We start from the raw sequence: 22,762 nt of genomic DNA, 5'->3' as shown, positions 1-22,762 counted from the left end.
CTCTAATTAATATAGAAACAGCAGATATAAGGAGTAATCACTAGTCCTAAGGCTGAGATAGCTCACCCAAGGAAGAGTCCTTTCCTACCCCAAGGCTTAGATTCTGACCTTGTTGGGAGGCTAAGTTCAGTGGTAGCTCACTGGATGACAGAAATTGCTGTGGTATTCACTGGAGGAACTTAGAAATATGTCCTCTGAAACTTCTTAGAAATCTGCCCTGTTCACAGGGAAGGGTCTCACTAGAGATGCTCTGTTACAAAACTGCCAGGACTGCCAATGCTGGGTGCACTGCTGAAGTTGCGTGCTGGGGAAGCTGCACTCACTGCAGAAACCTGGCACTGGGAAAGTCATGTGCTCTGCAGGAGCTCACCTAGTCCAATAAGCCAGAACCAGGAACAAAACCCTTTCTGTGCAGTGTCCCTTCAGTATACTTTACTGAGCAAGCTTCAACAGCACACACACCAAAAAACAACAATAAAAAACAAAACAAAAGAAAAAACTAGAAAAAATTTATAAATGAAAAGTAAAATAACTAAAATTAAGAAAATAGATGAGGTCTTGGCCAGTTTGGCTTAGTGGTTAGAGTGTTGGCCTGCAGACCAAAGGGTCATGGGTTCTATTCCCAGTCAAAGGCACGTACCTCAGGTGCGGGTTCAATCCCTGGCCCCGGCAACCAATAAAAGTGTCGTTCTCATATTGATGTTTCTCTCTTTCTTTCTCTCTCTCTCTCCTCCCTTCCTTCCACTCTGTCTAAAAATCAATGGAAAAAGTATTCTTGGATGAGGATTTAAAAAAAAAGAGTTTAATAGTAGATTTAAAACAACTGAAAAGAGAATTAGGGAACTGGAAGATAGATCAGAAGAACAGAATATACAGAGAGTAAGATATTTATGATAGAGTTGGTGGGTTCTAAATCTACACTGTCCAACGTGGTAGCCACATGTGACTATTTATATTTAAATTTAAGTGAATTACCAGTAAATGAAATTTAAGAATTTAGCTGCTGAATACTGTAGAGCATGTTGATTAAAGTCTACTTGCATCTATGGTGGTGCTCCCGAGGGACCACAAATACATGATTTGGAGAGAGGTATGGAAATCTGTTTGCAACACCTAAAAGACTGACTGACTTTTTAGAATGTGGGAAAACAAATCTGAGAAGAACCACCTACCTTGTCCTTGATGAAGCAGATAGAATGCTTGATATGGGCTTTGAACCCCAAATAAGGAAGATTGTGGATAAGATAAGATCTGACAGGCATATCCTAATGTAGAGTGTGACTTGGCCAAAAGAAGTAAGACAACTTGCTGAAGATTTTCTGAAAGGCTGTATTTACAGATACATTGGTGCACTGGAACTGAGTGCAAACCACAGCATTCTTCAGATTATAGATGTGTGTCATGACATAGGAAAGGATGAAAAAATTGTTCGTCTGATGAAAGACATCATGAGTGGGAATGGGAATAAAATCATTGTTTTTGTTGTAACCAAAAGAAGATGTGATGAACTTACTAGAAAAATGAAGAGAGATGGGTGGTCTGCCAAGGGTGTCCATGGTGACAAGAGTACATGACTGGGTCCTGACTGAATTCAAATATGGAATAGCTCCTATTCTGATTGCTACAGATATGGCCTCTAGAAGGCTAGATGTGGAAGATGTGAAATTTGGCATCAATTATGACTACCCTAACTCCTGTTCATCAAATTGGGAGAACTACTTACAGTGTCAAAATAGGCACAGCATACACTTTCTTTACACCTAATAGCATAGAGCAAGTGAACAACCTTATTTCTGTGCTTCACGAAGCTAATCAAGCAATTAATCCCAAATTGCTTCAGTTGGTCAAAGACAGAGGTTCAGTTCATTCCAGGGGTAGAGGAGGCATGAAGGATGACTGTCAGGACAGATATTCTGTGGGCAAAGTTTTAGAGACAAGGAAAATTATGACAGGGGTTACTTTAGTCTGTTTAAGAGAAATTTTGGGGCAAAACCCCAGACTGGTGTTTACGGTGCTGCAAATTACACCAATGGAAGCTTTGGAAGTAATTATCTGCTGGTTTACAGAGCAGTTTTAGGACTGGTATTCCAACAGGTCTTGCCAGAATGGTTATGATAGCACTCAGCAATATGGAAGTAATGTTCCAAATATGAACAGTGGTATGAACCAACAGGTATATGCATATCCTGCTACTGCAGCTGCGCCTATGATTAGTTATCCAATACCCACAGGATATTTTCATTAAGATTTTAAAAATATATGTAAATGTATGTTTCCATAATTGATTTTTATATTGTGTGTTATCAGACAAGACAGTTATTTAAGAAACGTGGGTAATGCAGAAATGACTGTAGTGCAGCAGTAATTATGATGCACTTCTTCACTATTTAAGTTGGATATTTCTCTATATTACTGAAACAACTTTTTGGGGGGTTTTGTACTAGAAAATGCAGGCAATATTTTCACAAAAGTAAATGTACAGTGATTTGAAATATAGTAAATGAAGGCAATGCATGGCCTTCCAATAAAAAATATTTGAAGACTGAAAATAAATGATACTACTTACAATGACATAAAAATGATAAACTACCTAAAAACAAATCTTACAAAATATGTGTAAAATCTCTAGGTAGAAAACTAAAACAAGAGTAATACCATGTTTGTGAATTGGAAGACTCAGTATTCTAAAGATATCAAATCACCCTAAACTGATGTGTAGATTCAATGTGATTCCATCGCAACAGATTTTTTTTTTTTTGACAATCTGATTTAAAATTTATATGGAAATACAGAAGACCAGAAATAATAAAGTCTCCCTTATAGAAAAGCAAGGTGGAAAGTCTTGCTCTTCCAACTACCAAGACTTCTTGTCATAAAACATTAAGTCAATGCTTTGTTGATATAACAGTCAGCAGTAGAATAGAATATAGAGCCCAGAAACAGATCTTTGAATATATAAACATTGATGTTGACAAAGGTGTCACTGCAGAGTAGTAGGGAAAAGATGTACTTTTAAATAAATTGTCCCAGAATAACTGGTCATTCATAAGAAAAAAATAAAACTTGACTCTTACCTCATACTATGCATAAAAGTCAACCTCAGATAGGTTGTGGACTACATGTGAAAAGCAAAACAATAAAAGTTGTAGAAGATAATATAAAAGTATCTTCATGACCTTGCGTCACCACTAATTTTTTTTTTAAAGATTGATATATTTGCTTACATTAAAATTAAGTTTATTGAAAGACACTATCAGGAAAATACAAAAGGCCAGCCACAGATTGGGAAAAGATCCTTGCACCATGTCAAACTGACAAAGGGGCTATATATAAAAGATTAAAAGAAGTGCTGCAAATACTCCCACAGAAAAATTGGCAAGAGATTGATTAAACTTTACAAAAGTAGATACCTAGATGGTCAATAAACATGAAATGATGCTTGCCCTCTTCAGTAATTAGGGAAATGAAAATTAAAATCACAATGACATACCATTTCCCACTCTCCAAATTGGCTACAATTTTAGAAACTGACTATTCCAGGATGTGAAGCTACTGAACATTACATGCATTATTACTGGTGGCAGTAAATCAGGACAATTACTTTGTGAAACTGGCGATGTCTGCTAAAATTGAAAATACGCATACCCTGTATCCCAGCAATTCTACTCCTAGAGATATACCCTCCCAAATATGCTCATAGGAATTAAAAGAGATGTATAAAAATGTATGTAGCAACATTATTATAAATAGCCTACAGTTGGAAAGGACTCAAATGTCTACCAACAACGGAATGGATAGACTGGTATATTCACGTAAAAAGTGCAATGAAAATGGTATTCACTGAAAGCTGTGATAATGAATTGCAGCTATGGGCAGCAACATGAATGAATGGGCTCAAGTAACAGCTGAAGTGACAAGGAAGAGCCTACCACACAGAAAAGCCCTGGGATGGTGATGCCCTCAGTTCCCAGCCCTCAAACCCGCAGTCCCACCTGCTCCCCACCACACTCCTCCTCCTTTTCCTTGCAGTAAAGAGAATGTTCCTTTTCCCATCTGTCTTGTGCTCTAGACCCTGTCTCATTTCTGAATCTTCAACTCACTTTTTAAGTTTTAATTCTCACCCAAGGATATGTTTATTGATTTTAGAGTGTGTTAGGGAGAGGGAGAGGAAGAGAGGGAGAAACATCGATGTGAGAAACATTGATCTGTTGTCTTTCACACATCCCCCACACTAGGGATTGAACCCATAACCTAGATGTGTGCCCTGACAGGGAATCGAACCTGCAACCTTTTTGATGTACAGGACAAGGCTCCAACCAACTGAGCCACCTGGCTGGGACCAGCTCCTTCTCTCTCTCTCTCTCTCTCTCTCTCTTAATCCTCACCTGAGGATATTTTTCCATAGTGTTTCAGAGAGAGTGGAAGGGAGAGAGAGAGAAACATCGATGTGAGAGAGACACATTGATTGGCTGCCTCCCACATGCACCCCAACCGGTGCCGGGGATTGAGCCCTTGGTGGAAATTGAACCCAGATCCCCTCAGCCCAGGGGCCGATGCACTAACCACTGAGCCAAACTGGCCAGGGCCCAACTCACTCTCTTAAAGGGAGCCCCCTCTCTCTCAGGGTTCCTCATTTGCTTATCATGAGTCTCCCTACTAACATGTAAGCTCCTCGGGGCAGATACCCCATCTTTCTTGGCCATCTCACATGGCCAGGGCCTCAGAAGGCCTGTTCTCATTGAAGAAGAGACTCAGTGACTACAGTTGTCTGATTGAAACCTGGTTCCACCTTGGCCTTGACTGGCAAAAAGACGCTTAACTACAATCTTACTCTTTCTTGGGTTCCCATCTCTCCTCCTGTGAGTGAGCTCTACTCCAGAATTCTATGATTCTCTGACCTCTGGGACTGGCCTCTGTGGCATACCACCTAGAGTGTTAGGGGATGGATGAAAAGGAAAATATTCTCCTTTACCCTCCTTCCTCCTCTATCTTTCTCAGAGGAAGTTTGGAAAAGATCTGAAGCAGAAAGGCAAAGGGGAGTAAGCTAAGTTTAATTGAGTGCCAAGGTCTGTGATGGGCTCACCATATTTTTTTCTCCTGTACTTAAAAATTAATTATCAAACAACTCTTCCAAGTGGTTGTCATTATCTCTTTTTTACAGACGAGTTAACTGGTTTTAGAAAAGGTGAATAATTTCCACAGAGTCACCAAATTGTGTGGTAGACATGAGAATTGACTGACTGTAGGGTTCCTGCCCTTCCATTCACTTTGCTCTGTCCCCAGGTCTGGTCAGAGGGTGTAGGATACCTGGAAAGAGCATCAGCTGTGGTATTAGCCTCTGTCTTGAGTTTGAAATGGACTTCTACTTTCTATAGGCTGTGATGCCTTGAGCAGTTTACTTAACACTTCTGAGCCTCAGGTTCCTCACCAGTAAAGTGGGCAAATGGGCAAGACCTCTGCAGCCTGACAGGTATCACTTGGCCTTGGGGAGGTGTGGGTGGGTGAGCTCTGTGCTCTGGGTGGATTTCACCAGGCCAGGAGTTCAGGTGTGTTTCAGACTCTGCTCTGTCCTGTCTCCAAGTCTGAGAGGAGCCAGAAAAGTGGATACCTCAGGGGCAGCTGGTTTATGAGGGAAGGCCCACCTCACCTGCACTGAAAACTCCAGAGGAGGATCAGAGAGTCTGCAGGTCTGTAGTGGGGTTTCTCAACCTGTAAGTGCCACCACTTGACATGGATGAGGTGTTAGTTGCAAGATATTGCTACAGTACTTTGCACACTTAAAAAGTTCTCCCTTCCTCTGACCCTCAGGCCCATTTGTACCATCTCCTTAAGTTCTACCTTAGGTAACACCAGTCTGATGAGTCTTGTTTATTCAAGAGAGGCTAAAGGTTTCCTAAACAAGGGTTCCATTCTTACTCCTTCAAGCTTTAATCTCTTCTACAGACTTGCTATCACCTCCTCCCTTCTAACTCTTAATACTTTCTCTCAACCTCTTCAGATGAAAATCCAGCTCATCTTCCAAAGCTTAACCACTTGGCCATCTTCCCTAATCTCTTCAACCCAAGTTGAATCCTTCAATGCCCTTTTCCACTTTTATTATGGCATTTGCATTCGAGTTCTCTGGATTTCTCTGTTTCCACTTAGTGTGTGGTAAACTCCTTAAGGGCATTTGTCTCTGTCACCTTTAATTGCTGGCCCCTCACTAAATGCTTGAGTGAATAAATAAATAAATCACTAAATATGATGGTCTTCATTCCTCTCCTCTACTACTAAGCAACTCGAAACTGCATTGAAACATTTCTTACTGCTCTTTGCTCCTTTCTCTCAATTTTTCTTTTCTTTTCTTCCTTCTCATGGTCCAACACAGCACAGATAGAGTCAGGGGTGGCCAAGTAACATGCATGGGAGGTTCCAAAATTCTCCAGCTGGTCTTTCTCCTTAGACTTCCAAAGGTGGAGTACCTAGAACCATTTATGCTTCTTATATGGAATGCAGTTACTCTTAAGAATAGGCTTCCAAGCCTTCTTCCACTATATTTTAGAGAAGATCTTGTGGAAATGCTCTTTCTTCTACATGGTTCTCCATTTCTCCAATCAGAAGGTACAATCTGAGAAGAACAAAAGTGTACCTAGCCTGTGAGGACCTGCATATAAGGTGGTGCCCAGATTGGTTGGGTCTCTGCTCAGGCCAAGAGTGTCCTCAGGATACTTCCTCACTGTAGTTCTCTTCATCTTCCACCCCAATTCCAAAACAGAAATGCTCAGCTTTCTAGTTGTTTTGAGGCTGAGTTATAGGAGCTCCCTGGCAGTGTCATGCTGGCTTGTGAGTCCTAATGAGTTGTGAAAGTTGGAAGTCAGGGTTTAGGGAGAGTAAGAGAAGTAAGCATGATCTAATTCCTGGAAAGGGATGATAATGGTATCTAAAGACTGTAGAGCATTTCATGAAACCATCTGGATTTTCTAACTCATGGGGTTGGAGGCCTGACTCCAAGAATCCTCCTCCCCCCTAAAGGCCTCATCCTCTGGCTCTGCTCTATTTAGGGTCTACCACTGTCTGTGAGTCTCTGCTTCTTGGCAGAGACTTCCACATCCTAAGGACCTATAGCACTCAGGAAGTAACCTAAAAGCAGGGCATCGGCCTCTATCGTGGGCCTGAGTTCAGGGCCTTGTCATTAACTATGTTCTTACTGATCCTTTATGTCTTCAGGCTCTTCTCACAGGTGATCTATCTATCCCATGGAACCCCCTATGACTGCCTGATTCTCCTTACTTCACAAACCTTCTTGGCTCTGAATTCAGTTTCCCCAGTGGGCATTCATTTCAAATCAACAAACATTCCTTGAGATTCCAATGTTTTGGTCTCTGCCTTCAAGAAGTCTTTAACTTTGTAGTTGTTATCAAACCAGGTAGGATTACTCAGTAGTTATCAACCAAAAGACAACTCCTAGATTATGATTTTATGAGAAGGAACAAGCTTTATTGCCAGCACATGGTGGGAGGTGGGAGTGTCACTTTCCCAAGCATTGTGTCCCTGAACAAAGGATCAGATTTGTCTTTATTCAGGGAAATCATGCATAAACAACAAGGTGAGCTTTGTCATCGCATGTATATGTGCCTGTGCTGTTAGAAAACATGGCTATACATACATGACATATTCAAAAGTGGTGGGAAATCTCTGCCCCTGGGAGTTTTTAGTATTGTAATGAAAGTACAGTGAGAAAAGTTCATGAGGAGGTCAGTAGAGGTTCCTTCAGGCCACTTTGGTAAGCCCGGGCTGTTTGAGCCAGATCAGCCCCCTGGTCCTGCAAATTTCATCCTAGGCTTGTTCTTGAAAAGACAGCTCTGGCAGTCATCAATGTCAGGGATGGTGTAGGTATGTTAAAGTCTTAGCAAATTATAGAATGTGGTTACACAAATCTCATAACATCTAGGGTGATCTAAGTGCATGTACAGTTAATCTAAACAAAGTTATGAATTCTAAATAAAACTCTCTGCTAGGCTACCTGCAAGACTGATTATAAAGGTTAGGTTACATTGTGAAAATAAGACACTTCTAGAAAAAGCAAAACGCAGAATGTGGTGAGTGTTCCAGCAGTTGGAGAAGCAAAGGGCTACTGGAGGCTAGAGGAGGAGATTATTTCCAAATGAGTAGAAGGAAGAAGGGAAGGGTAAGCCTGGGAAGGCTTCTTAGAAGAGGTGGCATTGAGCTGGGCTCGAAAGATGGCATGTGCTTCAGGAAGTCCCGATGGTTGGATGAGGACAGTGGACAAAGGGAGGGTGCCTGGGGAATCACCAGCATTTTGCTATGGCTCAAGTACAGGTGAGAGAGAAAGCGAGATAGTAAGATTGCAAAGGAAGATTGAAACATCATTTAGAGTCTTCATGCCAAGCTCAGAAGCTTATAATTTTGTAGATAAAAGGGAGCCAGTGAAGAATTTTGAGTGAAGAAATGCCCAAGTCTCAATCTAGGAGCCATTCTTATCCCCAATCAGTCACCAAATCTACACTCAAAACTTTGTTAGAATCCCCTGAAGTCTCCCCTTCCTAGGGTGTCACAGACTTTGTTCATGCCACCATTTCCTCTCACCTGGATAATGCAACAGCTCCCTGACTAGTCTCCAGACTCCCTTCAAGCACATCCACTTCTAATGTATTTTCTTTGTCAAAGTGAAAATCTAATCATGCCAATTTCTTGCACTGAGATTTTGAAGAGATTCTCTTTACCCTTGGGATAAAGTAAAAATTCCTTCCTTATGATGCACCTGTTTCCTGCCATTCCTGCCATTATATTAATTCTAATTCTGCAGTCCCTTTCTCAGTGGGAATGCCCCTTCCACTCATCACCTGGCTGAACCTTCCAGGTTGGTGAATCAAGGTTCAGCCCAGGTGTCACTGTCTCAGGGAGCCAGGTCTGACTCCCTGGGAACCATTCTTATGGCTTCTCCTGCTCTCCAGGCTTTCTGTTGTCTTAGCACTCATCACACGGTGTTGAAATGGCCTGTTGATGTATCTTACCCTGCTCTCTGTTTTACTGTATGATCTGTGTTCCCAGAGCTCAAGTTCTTGGAGCTCCAAATAAAAAGTCCTCAATATGATAAATAAATGCTCACTTCCTCCCCCTTTTTTTTTTTAATTCTCACCCCAGGATATGTTTTCTTTTGCTTTTAGATACAGAAAAAGGGTGAGAGAGAGGAGGTGGGGGGAGGGAGAGAGAGAGAGAGTAACATCCATCAATTGCCTCCTGTACCCCGACTGGGAATCAAACCTGCAACCTTCTGGTAATTGGGAAGATACTCCAACCAACTGAACTACCTGGTGAGGGCCACTTCCTCTTTTGACTGATTTCTCCTGGCCCCCACAGCCCCCATGCCCAATGGACAATTTTTTGCTCCTATTTCTTCTATGCTTCTTCCCATTGTTGTTCTGTCCTTAGTTCTGTCCAAAGAAGTGACTGTGGTGCAGTAGAAGAGCACAGAGTTGTTTACAAACAATAGCTATGGAAGAAGCTGTAGTAAAATACCAAACAGTTAACAGTAATGGCCTCTGGGAAGAAGGACAAGAGGTGATATTTTGTTCTTTCTATTTTACTTTAATTTATTCAATTTACTATATTTTATAATGGGAAAATACTCTTTTCTTTAAAGAAAGACTACTAAACCAAGACTGAAAGAGCTTGGTTTCAGTCAAAATAGAATAGTGTACATAGTAAATTGTCATATATCTAAATAAAGAAAAGTAGAAAAAATTATATTTACAAAATCTCTCTGAATGGACATGTAAGAAATGGACAATGTCAATCACCTCCTTGGAGGGCAGCTAGGAGGTTGGGGCTCGGGGAGCTAACTTTACACCATATCCCTAAGTACATTTTGGATTTAGAACCATTTGAATATATTACCTATGAAAAATAAATAAATAAATAATAAATAAATAATAAATATAAGGGTAGATTAAAAATAACTGAGCTTGAATTCTAACCCACTGGATAACTTAGGAAGCCTCACTTTCCCCATCTGTAAAATGGAGAAGACTGTCCCAGTCCCACATGGTCATTCTAGGGAGTAGATGATGCAGGAATGTGAATACCATACATAGTGAAACTCCACAGCACCGACACCACAGTAAGGATGAGGCCTTTGGCCTTCAGATTCCACCCAGTCCTCCTTCTTTCTTGGCCCTTTTCTTTCTGCAAATGAAGCTGTCAAGGCTAAACCCTATGTCTGCCAACATATCCCCCACTGGAATTGCCTGGCCCGGCACCCTGCCGGCTGGCACGCAGCTAGCAGCAGGAAGGAAAAGCTACACTTCAAGGATCTGGGTATTTCAAAGCAGCCAAACAGCTCCTCTTGTTTCCTCAGGCTCTCAGCTTGCCAGCTAGTTCCACACATGAGAAATATTTTGGGTCAGCACTATAGTTTTCAACCATAATAGATTCATTTTGTTTCATAACAACTTCCTTATAATAGCTCTGGGAAAAACTGCACTAGGCCTAGTCCCAACCCTGCTCCTGGCATTGCAAGATCCATTCAAGATGGGGTCTTGGGTAATAATCATAAAATAAATCACTCTCCTGCAACTCACTAGGACTTGGTCTGGAAAAAGGGACTGTTTGGGTTGAATTTCTAAAAGGCTGTCATTACCATAACCTTTTTTTGTTAATCCTCACCCGAGAATATTTCTTTCATTGATTTTAGAGCTTGGAAGGGAGGGGGAAGGAAGAGAGAGAGGAGAGAAACATCCATGTGAGAGAGCCACATCAATTGTTGCCTCCCATGAGCACTCCCGACCTGGCAGTGGAACCTGCAACCCAGGTAGGTGCCCATGACCAGGAATCGAAAACACAACTCTTCAGTGCAGGGGCTGATGCTCTAACCACTGAACCACATCAGCCAGGGCTGCCATGACCTTCTAACTGTTTAAGACAGAAAGAGGAGCTTAATTTACCATGTTTCTGCTGGATTAGATATTCCTGCTTTTCTCTGCAGCGGGTGAATTTTCTTTCCTATATGTGGCTATTTACTGAGTGTTGATGAGAAGTGTGATGCTGAAGGAGGTACTATCTTTGTTATCTGGGATAGGGCTGCCAGTTTTGGCAAATAAAAATACAGGACACTCAAACAAAAATTCTAGATAAGCAAGGAACACTTTTTTAGTTTAAGTATGTCCCATGAAATATTTTCATACTAATACTAAATATTATTCATTGTTGACCTGAGATTCAGATTTAATGGATGTCCTGTACTTTACCTGGCAACGCTGCCTGTGAAGGACCTGGGAGAATCCTCTTTAGCTCTACAGAGTAGCCAAGAGGCCCATTTCTCTTGCTGTCTTGCCTGGTTCTATTCCTTTAAACCAGTCCTCTAGTCCTGGGCCACAGAACAGAACTCAAAAGGAGCAAAGGCACACCACACTTGCTTTGTCGCATGCTCTCTGAGCACTGTGCCTCACCCTGCCTGGCACCCTGCTTCTGGAACAGTACCTGCACTCCTGGTTCCTGCCTTAGCCCCATGTTTTTCTGCAGGCTCCCACTCTGCCTGGAACTCATCACCATCCCATGCAGCTCACCTGGGCTGCCTCACGCCCCCTTCAGCAACAGATCCACATTTTCTCTGAGTGTCTTCTGTGTCTAATCTAAAGAATAGTTCAGCCTGAGTCGGGGCAGCCCCCAGAGCTCACTCTGACCCGGGACCCCTTGACTCCAGCTCTTACCAGATGTGTCCATTCCTCTTAAGATGCGTTTACTGGCTGTCTTGGCAACAGGATCCAGCTCAGAGAAGAATGTGGTAAATACTATCAGTCTAGAGGCCCTATTTCCATAAAGCCAGCTGCCTTTTTTTTTTTTTTTTTTTTTTAGAAAAGCAAGCAAGAATTTACTGACCACAGCAAAAACATACTTGAGACAGTGAAACAAGGAAGATCACAGAAGAAGCAACAGGAGAGCTTAGGCTGGGCTGCTTTGGCTCACTGGGAAGTCAGAGAGGGAGAAAGGGCCTTAGAGACAGGTTCAGGGGGTAAGCCCTGGAAGAGCTGCTGTTGCCCATTGCTCCCCTTTTGCAAGTCTCATGGGGTCCCTTAAAGATTAGGGGATACATGCCAGTGGGGAAAGTAAAGGGGAAAGGGAATGGCACAAGCTTACTCCCTGGAAGGAGAGTGTGCTGGGACCTTTATTTTCATAGGTTTTTAAAGGCTGGCCATTTAGGGGAGGTCTTAGACGTGGATCAATAGATTATTCATCAGCTTTGGGCTGATGTCCCAAAATGAGATTTCTCTTAATTTGTCTGTTCTTGGAAGCCAGCTGCTTTTATTGAAAGTCTATTATCTGAAACTGTGGGTGAATTCCTGAGGCAGGAGTAACATGCAAATGTTCTGAGTTCCACCCAGCATCATCTCTGCTGGGCTCAGTCTGTTTGGGGCAGGTGGTGATGGGGGTGTACTTCCTGAAGTTCAGAGCTGGATCAGTAGGTAAGTCCCCAGTAGAGCCTGGGCCAGAGTCCTCAGAGAAAGCTGTCATCTGAGAAAACAGAATTGAAAGTAACTTCTGAGTCACTTTGCATGGCCAGAGACCCCGCTAGCTCCGGGAGGCCCATGCTCAATCAGTCTTTCTCAAAATTGTGCTTTGTGACGTGGCCCTGCAATTCCTTCCAAGAGCAGCCATGTGAACAAGGTGGTCTTTGCAGCTGGTGGTCACCAACCTGGTGTTCAAAAGTACCCCACTGTGTCTTATTGATGTCTGACATTGTCTGGTGTAAACCAGAGGACATAAAATAGCAAAATCTGTGATGGTTTGCTAAGGCTGGTGTAACAAAGTGCCACACATTTATTGTCTCAGTTCTGGGGGCCAGAAGTCCAAAATCCAGGTGTCAAAGGGGCCACACTGCCTCTGAAACCTGCAGGGAAGAATCCCTCCTTGCCTCTTCCTCACTCCTGGTGGTTGGCTGGCTCTCTTTGGTGTCCACTGGCTTGTAGACATATCAATCCAATCCTTCATCTTCATGTGGCTTTCTCCCTGTGTCATCAGCCAAATGCTGCCCATAGACATGTATTTCAACAGAAACTGATTGGTTCTTAAGAAATGAAAACTGGAAAAATTTACACAAAAGTCTGGATTCCTGTAGGCCTTTGTAATTATGACCACAGTTTAGGCTTTGCTAGAGAGCAGGTGACAGTCTTGTCACACACCCAAGTGTAAATGAGTTTGTCATATATCCTTTTCATAGGCTCTGGGCGCTTGAGGTATGGAGTGGGAATGAGGGGAGGGCAACGGAAAGGCCAGAGGCAGACATGAAGGCAGTGTGCACCTTGGCAGTTTGGGGCAGGGTGGTTCCATATGCAGAGCTAGACCTGACTCTCTTCCCCGTGGGGCACTGGGCAGCAACCTCGATGCTCAGATCAGCCAGCCTCACTCCTCCCCTACCTCTGTACAACCTGCGGTCCAACCTCTCAAGGGTGTCTTACTTCTCTGGCAATTTCTTCAGTTGTTAGAAGAGGATTTTCAAGGGATATTTTTGGAGACTTTATAATCCAAACAAGTTTTGGCTGAGGAAGTGTTTGCTGCGATTCCTGGCCGTGCATATTGGCATCCGGTTTCACATAATTTCTGTGGCTGTCCTCACCCATCAAGTTAATTAGAGTTCTAATTTTCAGTAATATTTCTCACTTGTGCAATTTTTGTACTATTTAGAGCTTTTGCTGGAAACAGTTCCACAAATTGACATCTTTATTTTTCTGTTTCTAGAGAGGAGTGTGCAGTAATTTGTTCACATCCTTGCTCCATCCGAGGCAACACCTCAGCTAAAATTCCTCTCCTTAATTTACCCCAAATTTTGACTTTCCTGGTTGACAATCATCATTTTCTTAATTTTTATTTTTACTTCCATCACTGAGACATTCCATTTGGCTTTTTAAGGGCTATTTTCTACAAAGCTACTAGTCTTTTTAAAAAAATTAAGTATAATATATACACAAGCTAAAAGGCTATAATCCCTTCACAGAGTTGGAATGATGAGTTCACTGAGCTTCAGCTGCTGGTAGTCGGCAAAGTGTTCTGGATTTACAGTATACAAGATGCTAGCTATGTGTTTCACTTTTATGACCCTATGAGGCAGGCATTACAATCATCCATCCATCGGCTAGAAAGAGGATAGCCAGAGCTCAGAGCCCAGAGCGCTTGCCCAAGGCCACTCAGCTACTAAATGAGAGAGTAAGAATTCAAACTGTTTTCCCTCAGAGCAGGGCCTGATTCTGCATCACTGTGCTCTTCTGCTTTCTTGCCAGGTAACTACCTGCCACACCCCTCAGGAAAGTCTGGGAGGAAACACACCCTTTTGTGGGGAAGGTGGGAAGGTGATAGTGGTGGGAGTTAGTGTTTGGCAATAAATATTAAATAAATAGCAATAAAATATTAACATTAGTAAAATAACCAATTAATAAAAATAAATATATTAAACATAAAAGAAAATAAAAGAAATTGGGGACTCAGCAAAATTGCATTATTTCATGTCATTGATTTTTATGATCTTTTGAAAGTAGTTGAAACTGCATTGTAAATCAACAGATATTAAGAGTCTGTATTGGTAGCTTAATTGCCACCATCTTGTTTGAACAAAATTCAGCTCTAGATTTTGTGTCATGTGATTACTGATTATCTTATGATTTTTTCATGATACATACATATTAAAAATACACAAATAATATATGTATGCACAAGAGATGGCAAGTCCCTCAGAACACTGAAACTATTCTCATTGTACGTTTTACCATCTTGAGCAAATTACATGAACATTCTCATCCTGGGTAGACACTGTTGGGACTGTTGGAAATAAGAGCTGGATCTTAATGGGGTTTTTTAATTAATGGCAAACCTTTTTAAAAAATATATCTTTATTGACTTCAGAGAGAGGAAGGGAGAGAGAGAGATAGAAACATCAATGATGAGAGTCATTGATCGGCTGCCTCCTGCATGCCCCCGACTGGGGATCGAGCCCACAACCCGGGCATGTGCCCTGACCGGGAATCGAATCGCTGTTTCTGGGATCCTAGGTCGACGCTCAACGTCTGAGCCACGCCAGTCAGGCAAGAGCTGGATCTTATATGGCAATAAGAGCAATAGATCATTTTGCTTAGAAAAACAAACCAACTGGAAAACAATTAAGAAATAGAAGTTATATGACGAGGGAGACATATAGTAAGTACACTGCTTAAGTCAACAGTAAATATTTACATAGTTAATTTAAAATGGACCATTAACATATAATAGGAGAATGAAAGAGGGAAATAGGAATAGGTAGTTGTGTTAAGTACACAAAATCCTGTCAAAACACTGGGTCCAAAGTTAAAATATACCAGAAGCATCAGCTAAACGGGTTCCTTGTGTTGCCACTGGAAGTGGGGCTTAGTGTGGGACTGTTGTTTTTCATAATCCTTTATTGCTAAGGTTCTTAGTTGACACAACAGAATCTTCTTGAGATTTTATTCTTATGAATAAAGGAGTTTGTTAGGAATAGCTGTGACTCCGAGAATAATGAGGAGCTCTGAAGAGGGAGACTCAAGGCTGTGTTTTCACAGTAATTTTCAGACCTTGACCACTGAGGGAGTGGTGGCCTCTCACCGTGACCTAGTGGCCACCCAGATGCCCACTGCACCAGCCATCAGCAGCAGGGCCAGCCTCCCCACCACAACCTGGACCAGCAAAACACAGGACCCACCCTGGCCTCCCTTCCTACTCATTCAGTTCCAAACCACAGGTGTACAAAGGTCCAGATGATGGCAGAGCCCACCACTCATGTCCCTGAGGGGTGCTGGGACTATAAAAGTTTAAATACTCTGTTGGGAAGGCGTGTTTGCATGATGTGAAACTTCAGATTTTGTGGGTTCTTTTTTAAAGTCAGGTAGACATATTACTCTGATAAAAATAAGAAGAATAAAAAAGAAAAAGACTTTCTGATCTCTAAATAGAGCCAACTTCTAGCATTGTCAAGTACTTTTGTTTAATTCCTAAGTTAGCATTTTCACCTGGGATAGATAGAAAATTGTTTGAAGGTTTGCTTTTTATTTTACTTCTTTATTTTAAGGGATGCAGAGTAGCCATTTTTCTGTCTACAGTTAAGTAAAGGGTAGGCAATGAACTATGCCTTTAATTAGAAAAGAAAGGCATTCTGGAAGTGGGTGCCTTCTTCCCAGGGTCTTGTTCTGAGCCCATACCCTGGACCTCCCTCTTCCTCCTTTACACCCAAAGCTGTATCGACATTTGGAACTTGATTATCCTAAAAGTAGTCATCTGAAATTGTATTGTGTCCTTAGACAGACAGCTGACTGAGGGTTCTGTGAGGACAGGTGTCCATGAAAGAAGGAAGAAATTGCAGTGGTAAGGTGTATATTTCTAGTAGTTGGAGCTAAACAAAAATACAAACAGCCTAATCCTGAAGCTCATGCCAAACACAATGGTGTGAAGATCTCTGTAATGAGTGAGCCCAGTGGAGCGGGAAGAAAGACCCCACTGTCACAGAAAACTGTAGGAGACATCGTTGCCCTGGTGCTCTCTGGATGGTCTGTGTTACCTATGAAAAGGGACACACAGAAGGTAAATGGCCTCAGGCAGCTTGAGCTCTCTTCACATGTCTGGCTTCCTCTCCAGTTAGATTGCAGATGGTAGAGTACAGAGGGGCAGCCAGGAGGAGCCACAGAAATGCTTTGAATGAAATCTGCAAGGCAAGGGAGAACTTTAAAAAGCAACCTCACATTTCTTTCTCTTTTTTTTATTGAGATATAAGTAACATATAATATATTAGTTTTAGGTGTGCAACACAGTGATTTGATATATGTATATATTGTGAAATGATCATCACAAAATTTTGTTAGCCTCTGCCATCTCACATACTTACTCTTTTATTCACAAATTGAATCACTGATAAGTTTGCCACTGGTGTACATTGTGTCTTATCTGTTGAAATGCACTTCTGGAAACAGATGAAACATTGGGGAAAACTGCTTCCATAGTGAAAACATTGTTGCAAGTTATAAAAACCACTTTCTGAAGAAAGAAAAATGCCAGGAGGAGAAGCTGGGAGAGTGCCTCTTTCCTTTGACCCAGGGCTGAGTGGGCACCAGGATGTGGCCAGGGACCCAGATCCCAGATTTCAGGGGCTCTGTCAGGCAGGCCTGGACTCACTGAACACACACAGCCAGAGAGAGGCTCTGGAAAGATGTCAGCTCCTGGTACTTCCCACCATTGTCCACCACCCAGGGAGTAAAGCTGGGGGAGCCTGCACCACCCCTCACATTGCTGCCTCAGAAAGTCAGATGGGACTGAAGAGTGGGAGAACTCACAGGAGTGAGGACTGACCTAGGAGGACCCAGGGTGACCCACACTTAAAACTGTAAAAGAGATGTTTTTTAAAAAGAAAGAAATCTGAGCTAAAAAGAAGCACACCGACATGAGACCTGGGCATAACTGGACACATGTCTCATTCCCTGGACATATACACTTTGTTGGGTTGATTACTCACAGTGGTTGGGTTGTGGATTCAGGCTTTGCCTTGGAAAGTTGGGCAATCATAGTTTTGAGGATTAAAACCAATAAAGAAGATTATTCATGCATAACTCTTAAGTGGCTCAAAGAGAAAGGAGAAAGCAGGGTCTCCGTGTCAAGCTGACAAATGGACTGAAAAAAATATGTTCCCACAGATGCTGACTAAAGGGGAGGATTGTGTGCATCAAATTTCCTATGCCCTTGTCCCTTATTTCTACCCACCCCTGCCTTGCTTTGGCCTCCAAAGCAAAACTAAACTAAGCTAAACCTAACTAAACCAAACAAACAAATTCAAAGTGACAGTGGTGGCTGGCTTACAGACAGAGTTGTGAAAAAATTCAAACTAGCTTTTCAAGTCTGCCTGGATGCCCAGCCCTGCTTATGCTACTTTCTAAGTGCTTAAATCAGTGATTCCCAGCTCTGGTTTTAGGACACCCCCAGATGTCTTTAATTATCCAGGGGCTGTTGTGAAATTCTAAAAATAAAGTCATTTTAAGTTCTGCACTCTAAAATAAACTCACACCTTGTACTCTCTAAAAGCACACGATTTTACCGGGGAAAGTGATTGTGAAATCCAGTCCAACAGACTGGCCACAGTAATTAAAATACAACTTTATATTTGAGTAACACTCTACAGCTTTGAGAACACTTTCTGATTGCTGGGTTAGTGACTAAGCATGTAAATTAATACAAAAGATGACTGTTCTTGCCTCAACACCGCACTAGAGGTAGAAATAGAGACTTGTCCTTCCTTTGGCAGGAAGTTATTGCTACATAGTAACTCATCTGTGAAATTGGAGTTTGTCAACAGCATGGAAAGAGGCTGGTGGCACTGCCCTGGTCTGCCATAGCATTGCTTGGGTAAGGCAGACAGAGCTATGAGGGGTGCTGGGTTGCTGTCAAAGAGAAGGAAGGGAAGACAACTCCAGGCTGGCTCTTCCACTGGCCCGAGCTCCTCTGGAAGTTGAAGTCCTGGGCGAGTGGCTGGCCTGGTCCTGAGGAAGGAGCCCCATTGTCCTACTTTCCCTGGCTAACAACATAAATTTGGATGTTGTTTTACAATTCTTTATTTTACAGTGGAAAAGGGAAGTCATCAAACCCTGTGTAAATAATGTCTTTGTCAAGGACTGTGACTGCCAATGTTCTTTTCTCTGTGGTTGTTTCATCCTCTACAGTTCCTGGGGATTCTGGAGCCCTCTCTAGAGGAGATGTGGTGAGACTTGAGTCAGTGGGTGGCACTAGAGGCCAGCTCAGTGAGGTCAGCTCTTTTGAGGAGCTGCTCTGGGTCTTTCCTTCAAAGTGCCAGAGGAATCTACACTCCTTGGACTCCGCCATTTTCCCAGATCAGGGCACTGAGCCTCAGGCCATCAGATGGGAAGGCAGAGAACCCTGCCCCACCCCTGCCTCTGCTTCGGCTCCCCATTTCCAGAGTTGCTCCCCTCACTGCTAACAATGCAGGTTAACGTCCTGCATTTAGGCATGGTTCCTGGAAGAAACAAGGCACTTGGGGATTGAGAGAGCAATTTACCTTTTCTATGTTCTTCACTGCAAGTGCTTCCCAGGACTCCAAATAAGTTGCTAATATAAAGTCCCTACAGGACTTTACAGTTTACAGAGTGCTTGAACAAATGTCATTCAAACCTCCGAATGACCATGTGAGGCAACAATCTGCTATTTAGCATACCTACCCTGTTGTGGCAAAGACTGCAGTACCTTAGTTATTCCTGAAACAGCGTGGGGTGGTTATCCATTTTCCTATTTTGCAGAAGAGGAAATATGAGGTCAAGTTAGTAATGGAAGGCCCAGATTGAGATCTGAGTCTGTTTATTCTGAGCTCGTATGTCTACCAACCTGACTGGCCGCCTCTCAATATAATCCCTAGAACTGGGTTGTATTGAGAGAAACCATGGTCTGCTCCCACGGGCCTACCTGCAGCCACAATAGGTTGATATTTCTTTTATAGCAGTACCATGGTAATTGGAGAATAGAGAGCAAAGTTGGTTGTAAGGAAAATAAATACAAGACAAAACTGAGAAAAAACAATGTTTGTAATGGAAACACAACTTGTAGAGGTTCAGGAAGGCCTTCTGCTTAATTGAAGCTTCTTTCCTTCCTCTTGCCTCTGGTTTCACCCTGCATAGTGCTGAGCCGACTCTGTTCACTCCCACCTAAGGGGCTGAAGTAGGTGTTCTACTTGTGGTTTTTAATGCCCTACTGGACAAGATGACTCAGAGGTCCCTCATATGAGAGGAACAATTGAATGAGCAAATGGCCCAGGGTAAAGAAATCTGCTGAGAAGGTTGATAGACCAGCTAGAAAAAGTTAGTGAAGTACTGGTATAATTAATGAGGTTTTTGGTATTTGTCTCCAGAAATCTAGCCCAGAGGGTATATTGAGTGTCTAAAGAATGAATTAAAGTTTGAAACATAGAAATGCATATTATATCCATAGTTCATGTGAGACATTCCCATGCACTACATAAAATTGTTCTGAATACAATTTTCCAATCCATAGATGAATATCATTGGAAAATTAATAATTTTGACAATCATATCAATGGTAGATAACCAACACATAAACTCATATATGCTCTGAGAATTTGACATAGTTTATTTGTATTTTGGGGAGTTGGAGCTAAAGCTGCATTAAGTACATTAAGATTCACTTTATCAACCCAGGGACTACTGTTGTATTATTTTATATTTTACTCTGAAAAAATAAAATGAATTTAGAATAGAAAAACACATGTAAGAAAAATCTTTATTTCCTTTACTTCCTTTGTAAATTGACCAATTCTGGCTGTATGCTTTTAATTATTTCAATATTTTTACAATGTATTGTTAGATCTGAATTAAAAATGTGTCATTTCCCAGGGCATAATATGCATTATAGAAAACTGTCATTCTGTATTTACACTGACAATTACAAAAGGAAAAATCTGAGATCTAGAGTCTACCTCATTTTCTGCAGTAGTCATAAAAGCAAATGTCTGTTTTTACTTTAAAAGTGGGATACATTTTTAAAAATCAGATTGAGCTTCTGGTCAAGATAGGGCTGTAGGTAAATGCAGTACTCACATCCTCCCACAGCCACATCAAAATTACAACTAAACTACAGAATAACCATCATTCAGAACCACCTGAAGTCTAGCTGAATGGAAGTCCTACAACTGAGGATATAAAGAAGAAGCCACATTAAGATTGGTAGAAAGGGCAGAGACTTGAAACAGGCTGGTCACATTCCCATGTGTGGTGGATAAAATTTGGGAGGCTATCTCAGCTGCAGAGATCTCCTCTGTGGAGCAAGGGGTCATAGCCTCACACTAGAACTCCTAGTCCAGGGTTCCAGTGCCAGGAAGAGAAGTCCCCATAACTTCTAACTATAAAAACCAAACCAACGGGGATTGTGGCTAAGTGAGATGGAGGCTCCCGGAGTCCCAGGCAGTTCCTCTTAAAGGACTCATGCACGGATTTACTGACTCACTCCATCTGAGTACAGCAACCAGTCAGAAATGAAGAATACACAAACTGAAATGAAGAATAATTTACAGGGCCTTGGCTCATGTGGCTTGGTTGGTTGGAGCATTGCCCCATACACCGAAAGGTGGCTGGTTCTATTCCTGGTCAGGGTACAATCCCTAGTAAGGTGCCTATGGGAGGCAGTCAGTCAATGTTTCTATCTCTCTCTCAATTTCCCATCCTCTCTCTCTAAAATCAATAAAAACATATCCTCAGGTGAGGGTTAAAAGAAAAAAAAAAAAAAGAATAATTTACAGATAATCAACAGTGGAGAAGCCGAGAATCAAAACTACAATTTGGAATATAAGGAAGCACAAAACACCCAATCGGGATAGCAAAAAGAAAAAAAGAATCCAAAAGAAATGAGGATAGTGTAAGGAGTCTCTGAGACAACTTCAAAAGTACCAACATTCGTTTGCATCATAGGGTGCCAGAAGAACAAGAGAGAGAGCAGAAATTGAAAACCTGTTTTAAAAAAATATGACAAAACTTCCCTAATGGGTGAAGAAAATAAGCATACAAGTCCAGGAGGCACAGAGAGTCTCAAAAAAGATGAATTCAAAGAGGCCCACATCATACTTAAAATGCCAAAGTTAAAGACAAAGAGAATCTTGAAAGCAGCAAGAGAAAAGTAATTAGTTACCTACAAGGGAGCTCCCATAAAACTGTCAGGGATTTCTCAACAGAAACTTTCAAGCCAGAAGGGGTTGGCAAGAAATATTCAAAGAGATGAAAAGCAAGGACCTACAACCAAGATTACTCTACCCAGTAACACTATTATTTAGAATCAAAAGATATATAAAGAATTTCCCAGACAAGAAAAAGCCTCAGGAGCTCATCACCATCAAACCAGTATTACATGAATTGTTAAAGGGTCTTCTTTAGGTAAAAGAAGAAAAAATAAAAATAAATAATACGAACAATAAAATAGCAATAAATACATACTTATCAAAAAATTGAATTGCCCTGGCCAGTATTTCTCAGTGGTTAGAGCATCAACCTGTGCAATGGAGGGTTGCATGGTTCAGGGGCACATACCTGTGTTGCAGGCCTGATCCCCGTTCCCAATCAGGGCACATGTGGGAGGCAACCAGTTGATTTGTCTCTGTAGCATCAATGCTTCTCTCCCCTCCCCCATTCCTTTCCATTCTTTCTAAAATAAATGGAAAAAATATCCTCCTCCTTGGAGGATTAATTTAAAAAAGAAATTTAATAGAAAAAGCAAAACAAATGGTCAAATAAAACAGAAACATACTCATAGATACATAGAGTATTTTGATGGTTGCCATAGGGAGGGGGTTGGGGGGTTGTGTGAAGAAAGTGAAGGGATTAAGAAGTACAAACTGGTGGTTACAGTATAGTCATGGGGATGTAAAAAATACAGCACAGGGAATATGGTCAATAATATTCTAATAACTATGTATGGTGTCAGATGGGTACAAGATTTACTGGGATGATCACTTAATAAGTTATCTAATGTCTAATCACGGGGGAGTACACTTGAATCTAATATAATATGGTGTGTCAATTGTTATTGAAAAATAAAAAAGAAAGAAAAAGGAGATTTTAAAATGCAGATAGTCCTGTCCAGCGTGGCTCAGTTTGTTGTGTGTCATCCCATGTACTGAAAGGTCACTGGTTCCATTCCCAGTCAGGGCACATGCCCGGGTTGTGGGCTCGATCCCCAGTAGGGGGAGTGCAGGAAGCAGCCAATCAAT

The 22,762-nt window shown here is 41.8% G+C and overlaps 2 pseudogenes; both read left to right on the top strand.

Annotated features, from left to right (window-relative positions):
* The first annotated feature begins 981 nt into the window (after positions 1–981).
* LOC107525081 (putative ATP-dependent RNA helicase DDX5 pseudogene) lies at positions 982–2,245 on the top strand (annotated as a pseudogene).
* A 5,974-nt stretch (positions 2,246–8,219) lies between these two features.
* The window catches only part of LOC107525071 (eukaryotic translation initiation factor 3 subunit F pseudogene), a 63,387-nt pseudogene continuing 48,844 nt past the window's right edge, over positions 8,220–22,762 (top strand).

Source organism: Miniopterus natalensis, chromosome 1 (genome assembly GCF_054644295.1).
Source record: "Miniopterus natalensis isolate mMinNat1 chromosome 1, mMinNat1.hap1, whole genome shotgun sequence".
Classification (NCBI taxonomy): domain Eukaryota; kingdom Metazoa; phylum Chordata; class Mammalia; order Chiroptera; family Miniopteridae; genus Miniopterus; species Miniopterus natalensis.
The sequence above is the reverse complement of the archived record's forward strand: the minus strand, read 5'-3'. Positions and strand labels throughout refer to the sequence as shown.